The sequence below is a fragment of the Salmo salar genome, chromosome 27 (assembly GCF_965601325.2).
Source record: "Salmo salar chromosome 27, fSalSal1, whole genome shotgun sequence".
Lineage (NCBI taxonomy): Eukaryota > Metazoa > Chordata > Actinopteri > Salmoniformes > Salmonidae > Salmo > Salmo salar.
Window position 1 is genome coordinate 17442473 of NC_138317.1, and position 19265 is coordinate 17461737.

A 19265-nucleotide genomic window follows, 5' to 3' on the forward strand; every position below is an offset into this window, starting at 1 on the left:
TTTGAAAAATTTGAATTTTGACATTTATTTGGATTCAAATTTGCCGCTCTTGAAATGCACCTGCTGTTGATGGAGTGCACCACGGGGGGGACGCTAGCGTCCCACCTAGCCCATAGAGGATATAAAGGGTTTTTTCTCAAAGTTGCCGGGATGTCACCTGTACTACTTATATCAGTACACTCGTTACAACTTTAGCATTACGCAACTTCTATTTGATCAAATAAACCTCACGAAGCAAACAAGCTATTATTTTTTTGTTGAGCAAATTTGACACTCTCTCATTGACCTCCATATTAAAACTTCTTGCTTGGCCGGAGATAGAATGAAAGAAACGCCCCCTTGCTGGAGAAAGACAGATTTTCTGCAGAGTTGGGCCTCGCTCTTCTTCAATGGGGTTTTAACGGCGGTTGGCATCCAATGTTAATGGTGCATTGCCGCCACCAGCTGGACAGGGCATTGAACGAGAAAATAAAAAATCCATTGTGGGAAAGACGAGAAAATACAATATACAAAAATAGACACGTCAACAAACAAAACCCATCCCACTTCTTCGATCACAGTCCATACCAAAATACATGCCTACACAGGCTCAGGGGCCTGTGAGGGTGGAATATTCACCAACAGGATTTCTTGCTAGGCCTTGGCTCTGAAATCCCAAAGACCCAAGAAAAGTTAAGCTGCATTCACACTGATTCCAATTCTCTCAGACTTCTCCGCTTGTACTGTAAAGTTTATGCCCATTGCAATAAGTCATGCAAAGTCCACCTTTTTAACATTTCACGATCCCTCGATTGATGAGAAACCTTCACTGGTTGTGATGGCTCTACAACCAATGTTTCTTCCCACTCACTCATTACTTCCACTCTGCTCACCACCTCCAGATAAAACCTCGGTCTCCTTCACCCTAACAGGGCACTCCAACACTGAGTTAATCATGGCGCAACTGGAGAAGATTACTAACGCCGAAGCTCTGTATTTTCCACTGGCTGCCCCTCCACCACAGAAAGCACTGAGCTAGGCTGAAACGCCTACATTTTGGAGCTGCCTTACTCAAGAAAGCAAAAAAGAGACCATGTTTGTATACGGCTTTATTAACTGAATTTTTTTTTTACATTGTTTGCAAACTGATATATGACACATATTAATGTATAACATGCAAAACAACAAAATGTTTAGTTTTTTTGTTAACCAGGTGGGGCTCAAAACAGATGGGGCTATGCCCTGCATGATGGCTTAAAACACGCATCTTCTGATCCGCAGACACAAAAAATCTAAATAAGACCACTTCCTGTGACTCTCACCGACTCCAACACATTGCAGATTTTCCTCTAGATATTAAACAGATTTCCCAGGTATCATTGGTCCAAAACTCTCACTCCGACTAAAAACGAGTCGGCAGTTTCCTAGTTTCTGTAATGAATACTCAGGGAGAAAAAGATGTAGATTCACGTGCAGAACGCGGCAGATGTTTAATTCGCTTCATTGAAGGCAGGAATTGTGGTCACAGGCAGGCAATGGTCATACACAGATAGGCAAACAGGAAGGTGAATCAAAACTAGGACTGAAGGCTGTAACTGGTTATCACAAACGAGCTAGGAAAAGGCTTAGTAGAGTCAAAACGAACAATACCTCACAAAGGCACAAACAGAATGAACTCTTAGAGTTGGACTGCTGGAAAGGCGATTGGGGTTTACCCTCTGTTGATACAGACTGTCTAATCGTTTTGGTAAGAAATACAATAGCTGATTACAATAAGTAAGTTACAGGGTCCCATCGTCACATAAATAATTTCCCTTCAACATAATGCAACAGAGGGTGAGGACTGAGATGACTAGCTAGTGGTCTGACGTTAGCTGCCTTTTGCTGAATAAATAGAATGCACACCCACTCATGACATGTTAGTTAGCTAACTTCATTGTGTGCTAATGACATCTTGACATGCATTGAACCAACAAGCCCCGGCTCCGTTCAATCTTTCCCTCGGTCCTGACTAGTCTCCCAGTCCCTGCCACAGAAAGACATCCCCACAGCATGAAATTAACTCCACCATGCTTCACCATAGGGACGGTGCCAGGTTTCCTCCAGATGTGATGCTTGGCATTCAGGCCAAAGAATTCAATCTTGGTTTCATCAGACCAGAGAATCTTGTTTCTCATGATCTGAGAGTCTTTAGGTGCCTTTTGGCAAACTCCAAGCGGGCTGTGATGTGCCTTTTACTGAGGAGTGGCTTCCGTCTGGCCACTCTACCATAAAGGCCTGATTGGTGGAGTGCTGCGGAGATGGTTGTCCTTCTGGAAGGTTCTCCCATCTCCACAGAGGAACTCTGGAGCTCTGTCAGAGTGACCATCGGGATCTCGGTCACCTGCCTGACAAAGGACCTTCTCCCCCGATTTCTCAGTTTCGCCGGGAGGCCAGCTCTAGGAAGAGTCTTGTTGGTTCCAAACTTCTTCAATTTAAGAATGATGGAGGCCACTGTGTTCTTGGGGACCTTCAATACTGCAGACATTTTTTGTACCCTTCCCCAGATCTGTGCCTCGACACAATCCTGTCTCGGAGCTCTATGGACAATTCCTTTGACCTCATGGTAAACTTTTTTAATCCAAGTAATTTCATCTCCAATGACTCATGTAAAACATAGCATTGCGGCTCAAGAGTTGCATAGCGGTCTAATGGCATTGCATCACAGTGCTTGAGCCGTCACTACAGATCCGGGTTCGATCCGGGGCTGTGTCACAGCCAGCCGCGACCGGAAGACACATAAGGTGGAGCACAATCGGCCCAGTGTTGTCCAGGTTAGGGGAGGTTTTGGCCAGCTGGGATGTCCTTGTTCCATCACGCTCTAGCGACTCCTTGTGGCAGCCTGGTGCCTGCACACTGACTTCGGTCGCCAGTGGTACGGTGTTTCCTCTGACACGTTGGTGCAGCTCGCTTCCGGGTTAAGCGGGCAATGTGTCAAGAAGCAGTGCGGGTTCGTGTTTTGGAAGAAGTATGGCTCTCGACCTTCGCCTCTCCCGAGTCTGTATGGGAGTTGCAGTGATGGGATACTCCACCGATTGCTCAGTTTGACTGGGCGGCCAGCTTTAAGAAGAGTCTTGGTGGTTCCAAACTTCTTCCATTTAAGAATGATGGATACCACTGTGTTCTTGTGGACCTTCAATACAGCAGACATTTTTTGGTACCCTTCTCCTGATCTCTGCCTCGACACAATCCTGTCTTGGAGCTCTACGGACAATTCCTTCGACCTCATGGCTTCGTTTTTGCTCTGATTTGATTTCGCATGCACTGTCAACTGTGGGACCTTATATACACAGGTGTGTGCCTTTCCAAATCATGTCCAATAAATTGCATTTACCACAGGTGTCAATCTCCAAGGCATTCCTAGCCGATCACCAAACAACAATAGCCTTGTGTTCCTATTTTTAATTTTTTTTGTCTCTGGCTGTTGGCAGTAGGTGCACCCGATTCAGCTGCCCTGTGCGCCGCTTAGGCAAACTGTTGCCATTTTGAACCATTTCATGTGTCTAAAAGGTAGAAACTCTGTTTTCCCGGCCCAGAGAGCAAATAAAGTGCACTATAGGCCTACCGCTGGCCAATCAGATGGCTCAGATAACCATGTCTGCAGTAATGTAGCAGACATAAAAGAAAGCTACAGCAAAGTTGATACTGTGAGATTTCAATTTTTTTTTAATCATGACTAGAGAGACTGTCAACGAATGCAGCAAATAGATGCGGTTTTTATGAGTGAGTTCATTCACCACTGTCAGCACTTTATATTCACCACTGTTATAAGCCATAAAATGCACGTTCTTCCTATTTCCATCCAGCGCTACAACAAGCACTGCAGTAGTAATGAATGAGTAGGGAAGTGTATCTATAGGCTTGCGTTGTTATTATTAGCGGCTTGGGTTTTTTTAATATCGAGGAATATTTCACTTTCACTGTTCATATGACTAAAAAACATGAATTTGTGCTTGTGGCATAAATTATGCGTGCGACTTGAGTTTCAAAATCATCTTGAAGATGTGGTCTTTTTGGTCAGTGGAAGTGGAGGAAAGGGTGAGCAGAGGATGTTGAGAGGCAGACCCTCAGTCCAGTGCTCTCTCCCTCCACTGAGACTGACCATCAGATGCAGGCACCATCAGCCCAGTAAAATACAAATCAAAAGTAAATTATTTAAATGTATGCTCACTCAGGTTTGCTTCACAATAATACAACAATGGATCTGCTGATGTGTTCATATAGCCTACCTCTAATTTGGAGATATATATATTTTTAAATGTCCCAAACACCAATGCATTGGCAGGGCAATTCAAGCAAAGCCAATATGCGTTGCTAATGTATTGGGCCAATAGATTACTGAACAAACCTCATTGCTACAGTACTGTTTTTATTTGGTTAATGGTTCATGTTCATGTTTTAATTGGTTAATGCTTGCATTTTATAAGTCATGTAAAAAATATCTGAGCGGTAGATCTCAGCTTGCATTTAGACTCAAAGTGATCTTGATTCAGAAAATATTGGTGACCACTGTTCTAGGGTTTTCCATGTTAACACTATCAACCTTTCCCTTTACTGTGGCAATTGTGATTGAATCAACACAATATTAACCACTTTCAATGCAAAATACTGAAACAAAACAAACTATTTAAGAAATGTTGTAGGCAGAATGCATCTATTGCATTGACACTTAATACTCAGCCCGTACTCTACACAGACCAGTGCAATCAGAGCTGCAGTAGGCCTATATGCAAATAGACCATTGCCATATATGGATCTGTGCCATTTACTATGAACTGGACTGTGTTGACAGCATGAGCAGTCGTGAATAGATGCACTTGGTTTGAGATCACAGCAAGAGCTGCATGTAGACACGTGCACATTTTGTTCATATCCTTTGCTAGTTACTGAGTTATTAGCTCAGTAATAGATCATTTGTTGTCACAAATAGGAGAGTGATTGCTTCCTACAAGAGCACAAAATGTGTACATTTTTATACATCATTGGAAAACGAGTCAGGTAAAGAATTTTTTTTGTCTTAAAGGGGCAGTGTTGTATTTTGAATAAGCTAAGTAGCCAACAGGCAGAAGGTAGCATAATTTGTCTGATTCTCTGTAATAATGGGAATAATAATGCATTTTATTTTGTAAAGTGGTTTCTTACATCACACATCTTGTCTGAAGGATAAACAGGCTAATGTCAAGCCCTGCATGTTTTTCATTCAAAAATCTTATGGAATGTAGGTTGGATGGATTTGTACTTCCGTTCATTTGGTAGCGGTAATGCAACATATTGGATGCCAACTCCCATTAAAACCTCACCAAATAAGAATATATTGGCTGATCAGTGGCCACTGCAATATCCAGTCCACAATATGCATTCATTTGTGAGTTGAAATATTAACATTATTTAAAATGGCATTGACTTTTTGTTTAGATTAATTTACTACCAGTAACTAAATATACAATTATCTGAGGTCATACACTGAAATATTTATGGACAGAGTAAACACTAGGCTATTTCGTGACCATGATTACCAGATGGTGTTTGTTTGAGATCATTGACTGTTTAAACCATTAAGGGGTTAGCTTAGTGTTTGCTCTGTATTTGGCATAGGGTAATTCATATGGTTAATTACCGCAGTGAACATCAGAGGGCTGTTAACATAGCGATCCTATTAAATTATTCTAAATCCTAATTCAATGTCTGTTCATCTAACTAACACACAATTCATGCTGATGTAATTGTGAATGGTGGCACATCGAAAGGGACTGGCTCTCACTTTTGTTGGTGTTTGGACCCTGGCTGGCCTGTTTTCAATTACCCCAGCATGGATTATCTCACCGTCTAGTGCAGCTGTCTAAACAGCATGCAGCCATCACCACCACGAGAGGGGTTCAAAGAAACTTGAGCAAAGCCAAGAAAGGGGAAGATAACATAAATATTTAGATGCAGTATTTCAGTTATACTGCACTCTGACCACAATATTTTTTTGTAAGTAAAAATTGCCTCTCCTACATGAGTTCGCTGGTATTACGGTTGCTGTCCTTTCAGCATCACAAGCCTGACACACGCTGGAGGCCTAGGTCCAATAGGTTTGCCACTGCCCAAACATGTCTCTATAATAAATACATATACAATTACAATTTCCCAGTCTGACCTTTACTAATAGTGAGCGCACAACTTTCCAACAATTTCCCCCACTCTTCCCTACCAGCGAGACAAGGAAATTGCGAAAAGTTTTCAGGATATTTTTTTATGAAAGTAAAGGACAGTAATGTTATGAGTAAAATAGGAATCACAGGTTTCAGTAGGCGATAAGATATATTCATGTTTCAAGAATGTATATATTTGGCCTGGCGAAGCACTTTTATGCGATGTCTGAATGGAAGCTGATCATTCTGAGTTTTTTTTACTCCGCTGGTCTTGGCTGGTCTCGGGAAGAAATTATGGTCTCAGTCAAGACTGAGTAACAAATGTATCAGGACCGAGAGACTCAATACGTGGTCTCGAGACCGGACTCGAGACTGGTCTTGAGTACTACAATCCTTACTAGAGTTATCTTGATAACATGCCCCACACCTAGTTGGTTACCATGGCACCAGTGAATAAGTTCAAACAAAAAATGAGTAGATGTGATTGGGAGCCACAAAAAAATGTCCTGCCGACCCATAAAGGCCTCTCACAATTACTGTGGCTCCCTCCTTGACATGTATTTTTAGGGGGTCTAAAACCCGAATGCTTGTCAAGCTTTCTCAACTTCCATGATTTGTATCTAAACAGCACAGACCACAGATGACTATCTCATCTCTCTCCCTATCTCGGGCAGCTATGGCATAATCCGCTGTAGTTAAAACCATGTTAATGAACAATGTTCAGGTCAGCTTCTGTTTAATCACTTCATTCTCGTCTACAACAAAGTGGGGTCTCCCATTACTGAACCCACACCCGAGAGGGGTGGAGTATGGTTTCTAACGTATGGTAGTAGACACAATGCCCTGAGCCTTCTCTATTATTATAACTACACTCACACACAGAGGCCATGGCCTACTCTGAGGGAGGGAGGGGTGCACTACAGCTAATGCTCATGTGGGAGGGTTAAAGGTCATTTTCTTGTATACACATCCATCTGCCTGAGTACCAATGTTCTGGTCTAGCTGCTGTCTTCATTCTTTGACTTTCCAGCTACCTGTTTTTTACTTAACAATAAAAGCATATTGGTCAGGAGTAAGGTTGCAACATTCCAGTAACCTTCCTAAAATTCCCAGGTTTTGTACTTATTTTCCCTCCTGATTCCAGGAATATCACAACCAAGATTTATGGAAAACCAGGGAATTTTGTAAAGTCAATGATTTTGTTATTATCCAGGCATAGCCTACCTTTAATGTTGACATACTTTGTTGTGTAGCCTACTCTAGGCTAGCTCCTTCCAGGAACTAAATTCTGGAGCAGACTAGGCCAATTGTAGTATGCTGTTGGCCATGTTCAGGCCCTTGTTTTGAACTTTTCCAAGAAGAATTTCAAATTAAATTTGAAATTTGGGCCAAGTTGAGGCTAGCGTACTTGGCTTGTATTTCGTTTGTTTAGTGTTCTGTAGGCTTTTAATACTCTCTCTATTTGAAAAAGGCTATGCGTTTCACTCCATCCCTGCAGTCACCCAAAAACGAGGATCATTTATAAAGCGCTCCGAGCTTGTCCCTCGTCTCGTCACAGAATGCCTCAATCCTCAGCGGAATTTGCAAACAGTCCCGGGCAAGGGTATCTGCGTTTAATGTTTTTTAACAGCGGTTTTCTGGCAGGTTCAGAAAATGGGGTTGGCTATTACTGGGTTTTGGATGATATCATGTCAATACTTTGACTCCAAGTATCGATTGAATTTTTTTCTGCTAGGTATAGTTAGCTAGCGCTAGTCGGCTGTACCTGCGCCAAAATGCCACTATTTTTCATCCTTTTCAGCTTGTTCTCCATCTTCTTTAAATAGTGAGCCAACATGTTTTCATCACTTTTATTTCCATGACAGATCGAAAGTAATTTTCTCATCCTCTCTCGTCTCTCTGCAGCAGACATACTGTATAGTGAGCAATATGTTTGGAACATTAAATCGCAATCGAATCACAATACTATAGAATCAGGAGAATCTCAATACATATCTTATCGACACCTGAGTATCGTGATAATACCGTATTGTAAGGTCCCTGGCAATGCCCAACCCATGTACTCACCATGCCTTTTTATGGAATGAACTTTCCCTCGGTGAACCCGACATTACACTCTTCTGAGTAAAGGGGAGAAGAAAAGGAAATCCGACCTTTCCCTCCTCACTGAACTCATTAAAGGGTCACAGTTCATACAGTCACTGGGGTCACACATCACCTGAGTAGAACATAGCTTTACTTCACAGTCTGCGTTCACTCACCCTTAGGAACATAGAGAGCGATGGTTTGATATATGAGGACAGGAAGCTCTCACTTTCCCCCTTTTCTCACTAGAGTAGAACAGGGGTCACAGGTTGTGGGGTAACAAAACGTCTGCAAGCATCAAAAGGTTTGCAAGCACCTGACATTCTTAATTCTCCCAATACCACCTCCTTTGTGTTCCAGCCCATTTTGGCTGTAGCCTCCTGACTTCTTCACGCCACAGGGGGTTCAGACGAGTCTGCGGTTGTAATGGTTACGGTCTTGGTCGTTTTCTTTGCAATCTCGCTACGCATCTCAGAAGATCTCTATATCATATTAATGTGGTTGCTGAGATGTTAAACACTTTTCCAGGTGTTGTGAGCTCTGATAATTTGCTCAGCATGAATGCAATAAAGACGACCTTGAAAGCGCCCTTTGGTCTGACTGTTCTGGTCCTTCGTTTCAGGTACCGTGCCGGCACTGAAGACCACAGAGGAAAGTATTGGTAGTCTTTCCAAACCCAGTAATGTCATCATTCACCTTAGAAAACAGGTGAGTCCTATTCCCACCATGTCTCTTCCCCTTCCCACAGGGGAGATTAGTACTAAACAGGTGAAAGACAGCCTCTCCCTCCACCCCCCATCCCTTTGCACAGGAAACATGTGGGTAACCATGCCCTTCCAAATTAGGAGCTGTTCTGTAGGAAACATATGTGTGTTAATGTAACACTAAACGGTTCTAATAAACAGGTGACTGACATCCGGAGCCATTTGTAGGGATCGTCATAGTCAGGAACTGATGTCCGATGTGTAATGCTTTTGGCCCCAAGGGATATTCTCTTGGTTATATATCCTGGGCATGCAGAATAAATCCTATTTTGCCAAGGCACAACTTGGTTTCAGAAGGGTTTTCTTGAGCTCCAGTGACTACATGGTAGTGATGAATCTCTAGAAGATATCCTCATCTATAGTTGGGTTGGGTACTAGTTATTTAGTTGTTGTGTTCACCTGAAATCATCAGTACACAAAAAGGGGAGGTCCACACTGTTGCATTTAATTGGAAAAGGTTAGGTTCATAATAAAATAAAAAAATGATACCAACCATATTAAGAAGTATGGTTAAGAAACGTATTAAGAAGGGACACCTGCATCAGTGTGAGGTTTATTTCACTTGTGCCATACAATTACTAATGGTATGCAAAGGGAAGATGGTAGGCAAAACTGGAGGCCCTTATATATTAGTGTCTAGGGAAATGGTGGTTTATTGATCATGGACAGTGAGTCTTGGGGTAGAGGTTAACTGGCTATAAGTTGAGGTTAACTGGCTATGAGCATTGACTTGTATTGGTAGAAAGTCTTGGCATATTGATTCACTAGGCTTAATTTAGTGTTATAGGCTGGGTTATGAGCCTCAGGTGTAGAAATCGTAGATCATAAACTCTATGCATAGATTGGAGGGGTCTCTCATAAAGTCACCAGAGGGTATAGTACAAATCAGGATCAATGAGTTATCCAGCTAACATGCCTTAATATCATTTTTTTAGGGAGATACGCTTGAAATGGACATGGTCTAATTCAGAGTTTCCCAAACTCGGTTCGCCCCCCCGCGGTGCACATCTTTGTACTGCACAGCTGATTCAATTAATCAAAGCTTGATGATGAGTTGGTTATTTGAATCAGCTGTGTAGTGTTAGGGTGAAAACCAAAAACGTGCACATCTAAGTTTAGCTTTCAGAAATCAATCAATAGTTACAGTGAGGGAAAAAAGTATTTGATCCCCTGCTGATTTTGTACGTTTGCCCACTGACAAAGAAATGATCAGTCTATAATTCCCTCCTGAGATGTGTGCAAACCTGGTGGCTAACTACAAGAAACATCTGACCTCTGTGATTGCCAACAAGGGTTTTGCCACCAAGTACTAAGTCATGTTTTGCAGAGGGGTCAAATACTTATTTCCCTCATTAAAATGCAAATCAATTTATAACATTTTTGACATGCGTTTTTTCTGGATTTTGTTGTTGTTATTCTGTCTCTCACTGTTCAAATAAATCTACCATTAAAACTATAGACTGATCATTTCTTTGTCAGTGGGCAAACATACAAAATCAGCAGGGGATCAAATACTTTTTTCCCTCACTGTATTTCTGGTTCTTTCTCAAAGTTAACTCATTGATCCTGCTTTGTAGTATACCTCTCAGATTGTGCAACAGTTTAGCAGTGTTGTGGTAAGCCTTCACCATATTGCTTCCACCTTACAGATTGAGAGGTTAGGGCCAAGGTGGAGGGGTAGGGATCAAATTGGGACCGTCTCATTGGAGTCCTAAGAAAAACTTGTTTTTTCACCAAAAAATAAAAGAAGATATTTCACCATAGGAAAAGGCCAGCGTTCAAATTCAAATGGTGTTTTCAAATACTTATATTGGACTTAGTATTCACAGTATTTATAAATGAATGACTGCTTTCAATTGCTTTCATTATACTTTTCTTTGGACACTGACAATATAACACTTCATTGGAAATGAGTGTGCAAGTCAGGGTCATGGCATTTAGTTTAGTCTTGGGTCTTGGCAAAGTGTTTTATAGTTATTGTGGCTTACGGAAGCGGTTTGACAGTTATGCTTCTTGGCAAAGAGGTTTATGGTTAATGAGTCCTGGCAAAGGGTCCATGTGTAGAGTAAGTGGACAAACAATGAGGGGTAAGTTAAGGTGTCATTCTAGGATCCTTCCATTTATTGACACTGATGATTGCCATGGTCTTTCCTTTGGTAACAAGGTTTTTAATAGATGGTTTGTGGTTGCTTTATGTTGACAACAGTGCTCAAACTTTAGTGCTCAAACTTACACTACAGAATAAGCTGGCAGCACTTTTCTCTTAAAGATTAGTTAGTTTTCACTGTTTTAAAACTTCTTATACCATGGCATTGTTGAATACATGTTTCTGATTAGCTTGAAGGGCATTCTAGAACGTGCATTATTTCCCTATAACGCATGGTGTATCAGCAATGGCTATAGTTCATTATTGCATGTTGTATTGAGCTTCTGTACTTTCGAAAGCAAAAGTCAAGTTGAAAACCTTATTGGCATTGTTGAATTTGATTTTCATAATGGCGAGCTAGGACTGATGGTTTGGTTAGCTAAACTAGCAAGTCTGTTTGTTTGGTTACCAAGGCGACTACTGGAGCACAGGAGGTTGGTGGCACCTTAATTGGGGAGGACAGGCTTGTGGTTATGGCTGGAGCAGCATGACTGAAATGGTATCAAACATGTTTGATGCCATTCCATAGGCTCCGTTCCAGCCATTCTTATGATCCGTCTTCCCCTCAGCAGCCTCCACTCCACGTTAGCTATCTAGTAAACTTGCTAGCTACTTCAGTGGATGTTGAGCACATTCTTCAAACTCTTTGAGCTTTGTAAAGGCCTTTTCACCAGAACTTTAACTTTTGCAATGCCTTTTTCCTAGTGAATTCTATTGACTCTTTTGTAAGGGGGACCATGCATCCATGCTCTCATCTAGGACCTGATATCCCAATATCTAAACTAAGTGGCTGACTGTCCTGTCTTTCAGAAATACAACGCTGACTATGACCTCTCAGCCAAGGAAGGAGCAGACACTCTGGCCTTTGTGTCACTACTGGAGGAGAAACTGCTGCCTGCATTGGTGAAATAACTTCTGCCTGTGGAGAGGGCGATGGAGGAACGAAAAAGAAGACAGTTAGTAGATTATTTTTCTCTGATCACGTACCTTGTAGAACAGAGAAAAAGAAAAGGGAAGTGAGGAGAAAGAGCAGGTAAAGGGTGGCTATGGTGTAGCAGATCATGCTAAAGTAGGGGAATGGGATCAACACACACACACACACATTTTAACATTCCCATTATCGCCTTTCGGTGGAGGTTGATGATAAAAAAATATCAAAGGTTTCTGCTCTTTTAGTCTGTGCCAGGGGGAGGAGTCGGAGCAGATACCCCTGTGGATTCAGGAACGCTTTCAAGTCATTGAAAAAGCTAAAAGAAACTCTGTCTGACCCACTCCTAATAGATATGCTTTCGCCTGGCATGACCTTCCATGGGCAAGGTTAAATGCCAGGTTCTGCCTTGGTAATGCAGTTTCTCTCTTAACATTACAAGAAAAGTAAGCTATTGTGAAATATTCTTTAGAACTGTGAAATATTTGACTTCTACTCAGCTTAAGGTTAAAAGGGAAGTAGGCATTCATCGTCAAAGCCTTTGAAGTCTTCAAAACTTTTGAAGCTTAATTGAGCATTGATTAGCAGCTATAGGACCAAGCTTTATGGCCATGTTCCAATTTCCATTCTAGCATAGCACTTAGTGTGCAGCAATATATCGAGCATGTATTCTTAGTAGTAGGCTAGTATGAACATTGGAACAAGGCTCAGGGACGGACATGGCTTGCCTGAATTTACTCTTTAGGCCCTGTGGAGAATCCTCATAAGTTTACCGTGACCAACCTGTGCCGCATTTCGTGTATAAAAGCATCTGGAATCCTGTGTAAAAGAGGGCAGTAATGAAACAGACGACAGACATTGTGTCTCAGGGTGGATGGAGATGCATCTAGAAACAAGCAGAAGAGTCTCAAGTATCTTTGACGACCCCTGGGGTGACCCCTTGCATCTGCACCAAGCCTCTGGGAATAAAGCAACAGTATGGCCTTACGATTAGGGAAATGGGACCCCAAGATGGTCAGGTTAAATACTGTTGTGCCCCTGGTTAAATTGCATGCATTATGTCATCAAACATCTAGATATCAAAATAGGAGTCCTAGCCAGTGAAGTTATTTTCAACAAAAGGATCAACTGTTGAAAAGTCAGGGTGGTCCTGTCCTCTTAATTCACAGGTCTGTTTTGAAAAAAGGTGCATTTGATCTTCATTGTTGTGTTGGATCTATAAAGTACGACAAATGATGATCAAAAGGTATGTAGTTGCTCTAGCCAGTGGTCACTTTATCACTTTCTGAGTCAAAATGCAAGCTGAGATCTATCGCACAGATTTTTTTATATTGGCTGTGCTTGAATTACCTGCCAATGTTGTTCTTCTCAGACCATTTTGAAATTATATTTAAACAATTTTGACATATGATCACACTGGTAATATATATTTTTTGTATTAATTAAGGCACAGCTAAGTGAGCATAATAATTCACTTATTTGTTTTACTTGACTGAGGCTGCCTCTCACCCGAAACAAATAAGAAATAGAAAATGCCTTGGTGATCGACCAATCGATCGTGATCGACCGGTTGGTGACCACTGCTCAAGCGAGTACTGTATGCCCCCTCTATTCCCCTCCATCCATTTACAGTGCCTTCAGAAAGTTTTCATATCCCTTGACTTATTCTACAGTTTGTTGTTACAGCCTGAATTCAAAATGGATTAGATTAGATTTTTTTGTCACCCATCTACACACAATACCCCATAATAACAAAGTGAAAACAAGTTTTAGATTTTTTTGCAAATGTATTGAAAACGAAATACATAGGGCCTCCCGAGTGGCACAGCGGTCTAAGGCACTGCATCACAGTGCAAGCAATTGTGCATGCATACAGACCTGGGTTCGATCGCAGGCTGTGTAACAGCCGGCTGTGACCGGGAGACCCATGAGGCGGCACACAACTAGCCCAGCGTCGTCCGGGATAGAGGAGGGTTTGGCCAGGCAGGATTTCCTTGTCCCATCTCACTCTAACGACTCCTTGTGGCTGGCTGGGGGTCTGCAAGCTGACACATTGGTGCGGCTGGCTTCCGGGTTAAGCGAGCAGTGTGTCAAGAAGCAGTGCGGCTAGGCACAGTCGTGTTTAGGAGGACGCATGACTCTCGACCTTCGTCTCTCCTGAGTCCGTGGGGGAGTTGCAGCGATGGAACAAGACTGTAACTACGAATTGGGAAGAAAAGGGGGTAAAAGTACAAATATATACAAATGAATAAAAATATGAGTCTTCCTGGGTATGTCTCTAAGAGCTTTGCACACCTGGATTCAACAACATTTGCCCGTTTATTATTTTCAAAATTATTCAATCTCTGTCAAATTGGTTGTTGACTGTTGCTAGACAACAATTTTTAAGCCTCGTCATAGATTTTCAAGCAGATTTAAGTCAAAACTGTAACTCGCCCAGTCAAGAATATCCACTATCTTCTTGGTAAGCGACTCCAGTGTAGATTTGGCCTTGTGTTTTAGGTTGTTGTCCTGCTGAAAGGTGAATTCATCTCCCAGTGTCTGGTGGAAGCAAATTACATTTTATTTGTCACATGTGCCGAATACAACAGGTGTAGACCTTTCTGTGAAATGCTTACTTACAAGCCCTTAAACAACAATGCAGTTTTTTTGGTACATGTAGGTAGGGGTAAAGTGACTATGCATAGATAATAAACAGCGAGTAGCAGCAGTGTAAAAACAAGGGGGGTGGGGGGGGGGGGGGGGGGGGTCAATGCAAATAGTCCGGGTGGCCATTGTATTAATTGTTCAGCAATCTTATGCTTGGGGGTAGAAGCTGTTATGGAGCCTTTTGGACCTAGATTAACAAATTGGGAACAGTGGACGTGACGCGCCACTGGAACACCGAGAACATCACCTTCCCACTCAACTTCCTGCTGCCCAACCGCATTCACAACCAGCAACTGGAGAGGCTGAGGCTGGTGAGGGGAGACCCCACACTGGAGCCCGGGGATCAGCTGGAGAAGGTGAGAAGGGACGGTTGAGGGTGTAAAATACATATTGTGGGAGAAGATAAGACAGAGTGTGAATTGACACAATGGGATTCGGCAAATGGGCAGGTAACAGGTGGAGGGCTGAGATGAAAGGTAAAGAAGAGGAGGGTGATGCAAAAGAGAGGAACAAAAGAGTTGATAATTCAGACAGCGAGAAATAATAGATGGAGGGGAGTGATGAAAGAGTGTCTTGAGAAGCACAGAGAAAGGAGGTGAAACATGAGTTGATAATATGATATGAAATTATAGGGGTTATACGGTCAAGTCTGTGGATGGACTGACATCAAAGTAGTCCACATTGAAAACAGCAGCTAGCTATTGCCAAAGAGAGGCCCCTGGATTGCCTCTTTGGTACCCTGACATGGAGAGGGTAGTTCATAGTAATTGAAAAAAAGCCAAAACAGTCTGTGTTTTCACAACACGTGGTAATTGGGTCAGGCGGTTCGTCTCCATGGAAACCACGTTCAGGAATAATTAGTGAGGTGGTTTCAGGGGGGGGTTTAATAATAAAGGGGTATTGTTCTCAAAGATCCCACCCTAAAAGATTCTGTAATTTTTTTTAATGCTATATCAACATGTGCAATGACTCGGTTTGTAACTGGGGGATGGGCAACTCCGGTCCTAGGGTGGAACTAACTGTACACATAACAAAGTTCAGGCTTCATTGAGGGATAGGTCATAAATAAGCTCCATGTGCACTTGCTTGCTGATGACCTTTTTCATAAATGCAAATACAGCTGTTCAGGCTGTGAATGCTTTTGTCTGTATGTCCATGCTAACGGTTGTCTGGGGGCTTTGGATCCCCTCCACAGCTCTACCATGACGTGCTGGAGTGCATGACCCTGCTCTCTCACCGCCTGGGCTTACACAAGTTCTTCTTCAGGGATTCGTACGTGGCTGCTGTGCACAAAATGCTAATTATGTTAAATGTTTTTGCTAAATTTCATGCGAAGCAAATTATGTGAACTTCGGCTAAATTCAAAAGCCATACTGTCTTTCATATGAGTGTGTATACTGCCGTGATGAAGCCACTTTGTGCATTGTCTCCCAAGCCCATCCTCTTTGGATGCCTGTGTGTTCGGTCACCTAGTCCCCCTGCTGAAGGTGAAGCTGCCTAATGGGAAACTCCACCAACACCTCAACTCCCAGGACAACCTGTGGCACTACTGCACCAATGGCCTGGTCCTCTATTTCCCCTCAGAGGGCGGAGGTAAGTTCCCTGGAGTATTATTTCTCAACTCCGTTCTTCGAGTAGTATCCCCAACAGTACACACACTTTTGTTGTAGCACAGGGCAAACACACCTGTGTCACGTCCTGACTAGTAAAGGGGTTATTTGTTATTATAGTTTGGTCAGGATGTGGCAGGGGGTATTTGTTTTATATGGTTCGGGGTGTGTGTGTATGTAGAGGGGTGTTTGGTTTATGTATTCTGGGGTTTTTGTCATTGTTCTATGTTAGTGTATTTCTATGTTCTGTCTAGTCATTTCTATTTCTATGTTTAGGTAATTGGGGTTGGGGCCTTCAATTGGAGGCAGCTGTCTATCGTTGACTCTGATTTAAGGTCCTATAAATAGGAATGTGTTTGTCATGGGATTTGTGGGAGGTTGTTCTTTGCATAGCTGTGTGTTGCCTGCAAGACTGTTTGTCGTCCGTTAATTTTTCTTGTTTTGTTTATAAGTGTTCTAATAAAGTTAATAGGAGCACTCAACCCGCTGCGCCTTGGTCCATCCACTACGACGACCGTTACAACCTGATTTTAACTTGTCAAATGGATGTTTGGTTGATTGGTTGTCTCAAAAAGTTGGACTGTTTGGGATACTCGAGAACCAGAGTTGAGACGTACTGATCTTGAGTGCCTAGTCTAGCAGGGTGATACTCAACTCCAAAACACTTAAAACTCTAACTGTATTAACCTGTTTAGGATAGGGGGCAGTATTTTCACGGCCGGATAAAAAACGTACCCGATTTAATCTGGTTATTACTCCTGCCCAGAAACTAGAATATGCATATAATTATTTGATTTGGATAGAAAATACCCTAACGTTTCTAAAACTGTTTGAATGGTGTCTGTGAGTATAACATAACTCATATGGCAGGCCAAAACCTGAGAAGATTCCATACAGGAAGTGCCCTGTCTGACCATTTCTTGTCCTTCTATAGCCTCTTTATCGAAAATAGAGGATCTCTGCTGTAACGTGACATTTTCTAAGGCTCCCATAGGCTCTCAGAAGGCGCCAGAATGGGGAATGATGACTCTGTAGTCCCTGGGCGAAAAACAGTAGGGCTTTTGGAAAGTGGTCGTTCTGAGAACAATGACACGGGTGCGCGCGTGCATGTGAAGACTCCATTTTCTATTTTCAGTGTTTGAACGAAAACAAGGTCTCCCGGTCGGAATAGTATCGCTATTTTACGAGAAAAATCGCATACAAATGTATTTTAAACAGCGTTTCACATGCTTCGAAGTACGGTAATGGAATATTTTGAATTTTTTTGTCACGATACGTGCCGGCGCGTCACCCTTCGGATAGTGTCTTGAACGCAAGAACAAAACGCCGCTATTTGGATATAACTATGGATTATTTGGAACCAAAACAACATTGGGTGTAAACTAGAAGTGCTGGGAGTGCATTCTGACGAAGAACAGCAAAGGTAATCCAATTTTTCTTATAGTAAATCTGAGTTTGGTGAGTGCCAAACTTGGTGGGTGTCAAAATAGCTAGCCATGATCGCCGGGCTATCTACTCAGAATATTGCAAAATGTGCTTTCGCCGAAAAGCTATTTTAAAATCGGACAACGCGATTGCATAAAGGAATTCTGTATCTATAATTCTTAAAATAATTGTTATGTTTTTTGTGAACGTTTATCGTGAGTAATTTAGTAAATTCACCGGAAGTTTTCGGTGGGTATGCTAGTTCTGAACGTCACATACTAATGTAAAAAAGCTGGTTTTTGATATAAATATGAACTTGATTGAACAAAACATGCATGTATTGTATAACATAATGTCCTAGGAGTGTCATCTGATGAAGATCATCAAAGGTTAGTGCTGCAATTAGCTGTGGTTTTGGTTTTTGTGACATTATATGCTAGCTTGAAAAATGGGTGTGTGATTATTTCTGGCTGGGTACTCTCCTGACATAATCTAATGTTTTGCTTTCGTTGTAAAGCCTTTTTGAAATCGGACAATGTGGTTAGATAAAGGAGAGTCTTGTCTTTAAAATGGTGTAAAATAGTCATATGTTTGAAAAATTTACATTTACATTTTAGTCATTTAGCAGACGCTCTTATCCAGAGCGACTTACAGTAGTGAATGCATACATTTTTATTCTGTGCTGGCCCCCCGTGGGAATCGAACCCACAACCCTGGCGTTGCAAACACCATGTGTTGCAAACACCATGCTCTACCAACTGAGCTACAGGGAAGGCACTAAAAATTGACGTTTTTGGATTTCTGAGGTGTTTGTAATTCGCGCCACGCTCTATCATTGGATATTGGCGAGGCGTTCCACTAGCGGCACATCTAGATGTAAGAGTTAACAATCAATTGCAAAAACTGGTTTTGTTATGATACGCTGTGTGCAGACACTTCATGCTTTCTTCTCTTTGACTCATCCCAGGTGTCAGTCCATTCGGACGGTAGGGACTTTGACAATGAGCCCCATAAACAACGCAACCAAATCCTGTCAATCCTGTTCGCCATGGGCTCGATGCTGGGCTATGCCATTTTGATGGGGATCGTCAGCATCCAGCACGTCTGACCGCAGGCAGTGCTCGTGGGTCCCCACCACATCAAGGAGAAGGAAGAGGAATGAGCAGTACTGGCTCTGTATAGGACTAGGGACAAGGAGACGTTGTGAAGGGAAAATGGACGTTCTCTGATTTATTCTGTGTACTGCAATATGGGAACTGGGATTACATTCCTCAAAAATCTCAATCCCCCACAATGCACGATAATCCTTTGTCAGAACAGACCACTCTTGGCATCCACTAACATGCCTAGTTGAGCAGTCTCCTTTTTTGGTGCTTGATTTTTGTTTTCTTGACATCCTAGGAAGGCATACCTTTTATTGTCTCAGATTCTTCAAGTAAGTTTTAATATAATTGAAGAATGGTATGCCTTTCCTTTTTTAACCCCTAAAATCACAATTGAAAACAT

General features: G+C 42.2%; 1 pseudogene; it reads left to right on the plus strand.

Annotated features, from left to right (window-relative positions):
• The first annotated feature begins 8198 nt into the window (after positions 1-8198).
• On the plus strand, positions 8199-18867 carry LOC106588530 (metaxin-1-like; annotated as a pseudogene).
• Positions 18868-19265: the final 398 nt, after the last annotated feature.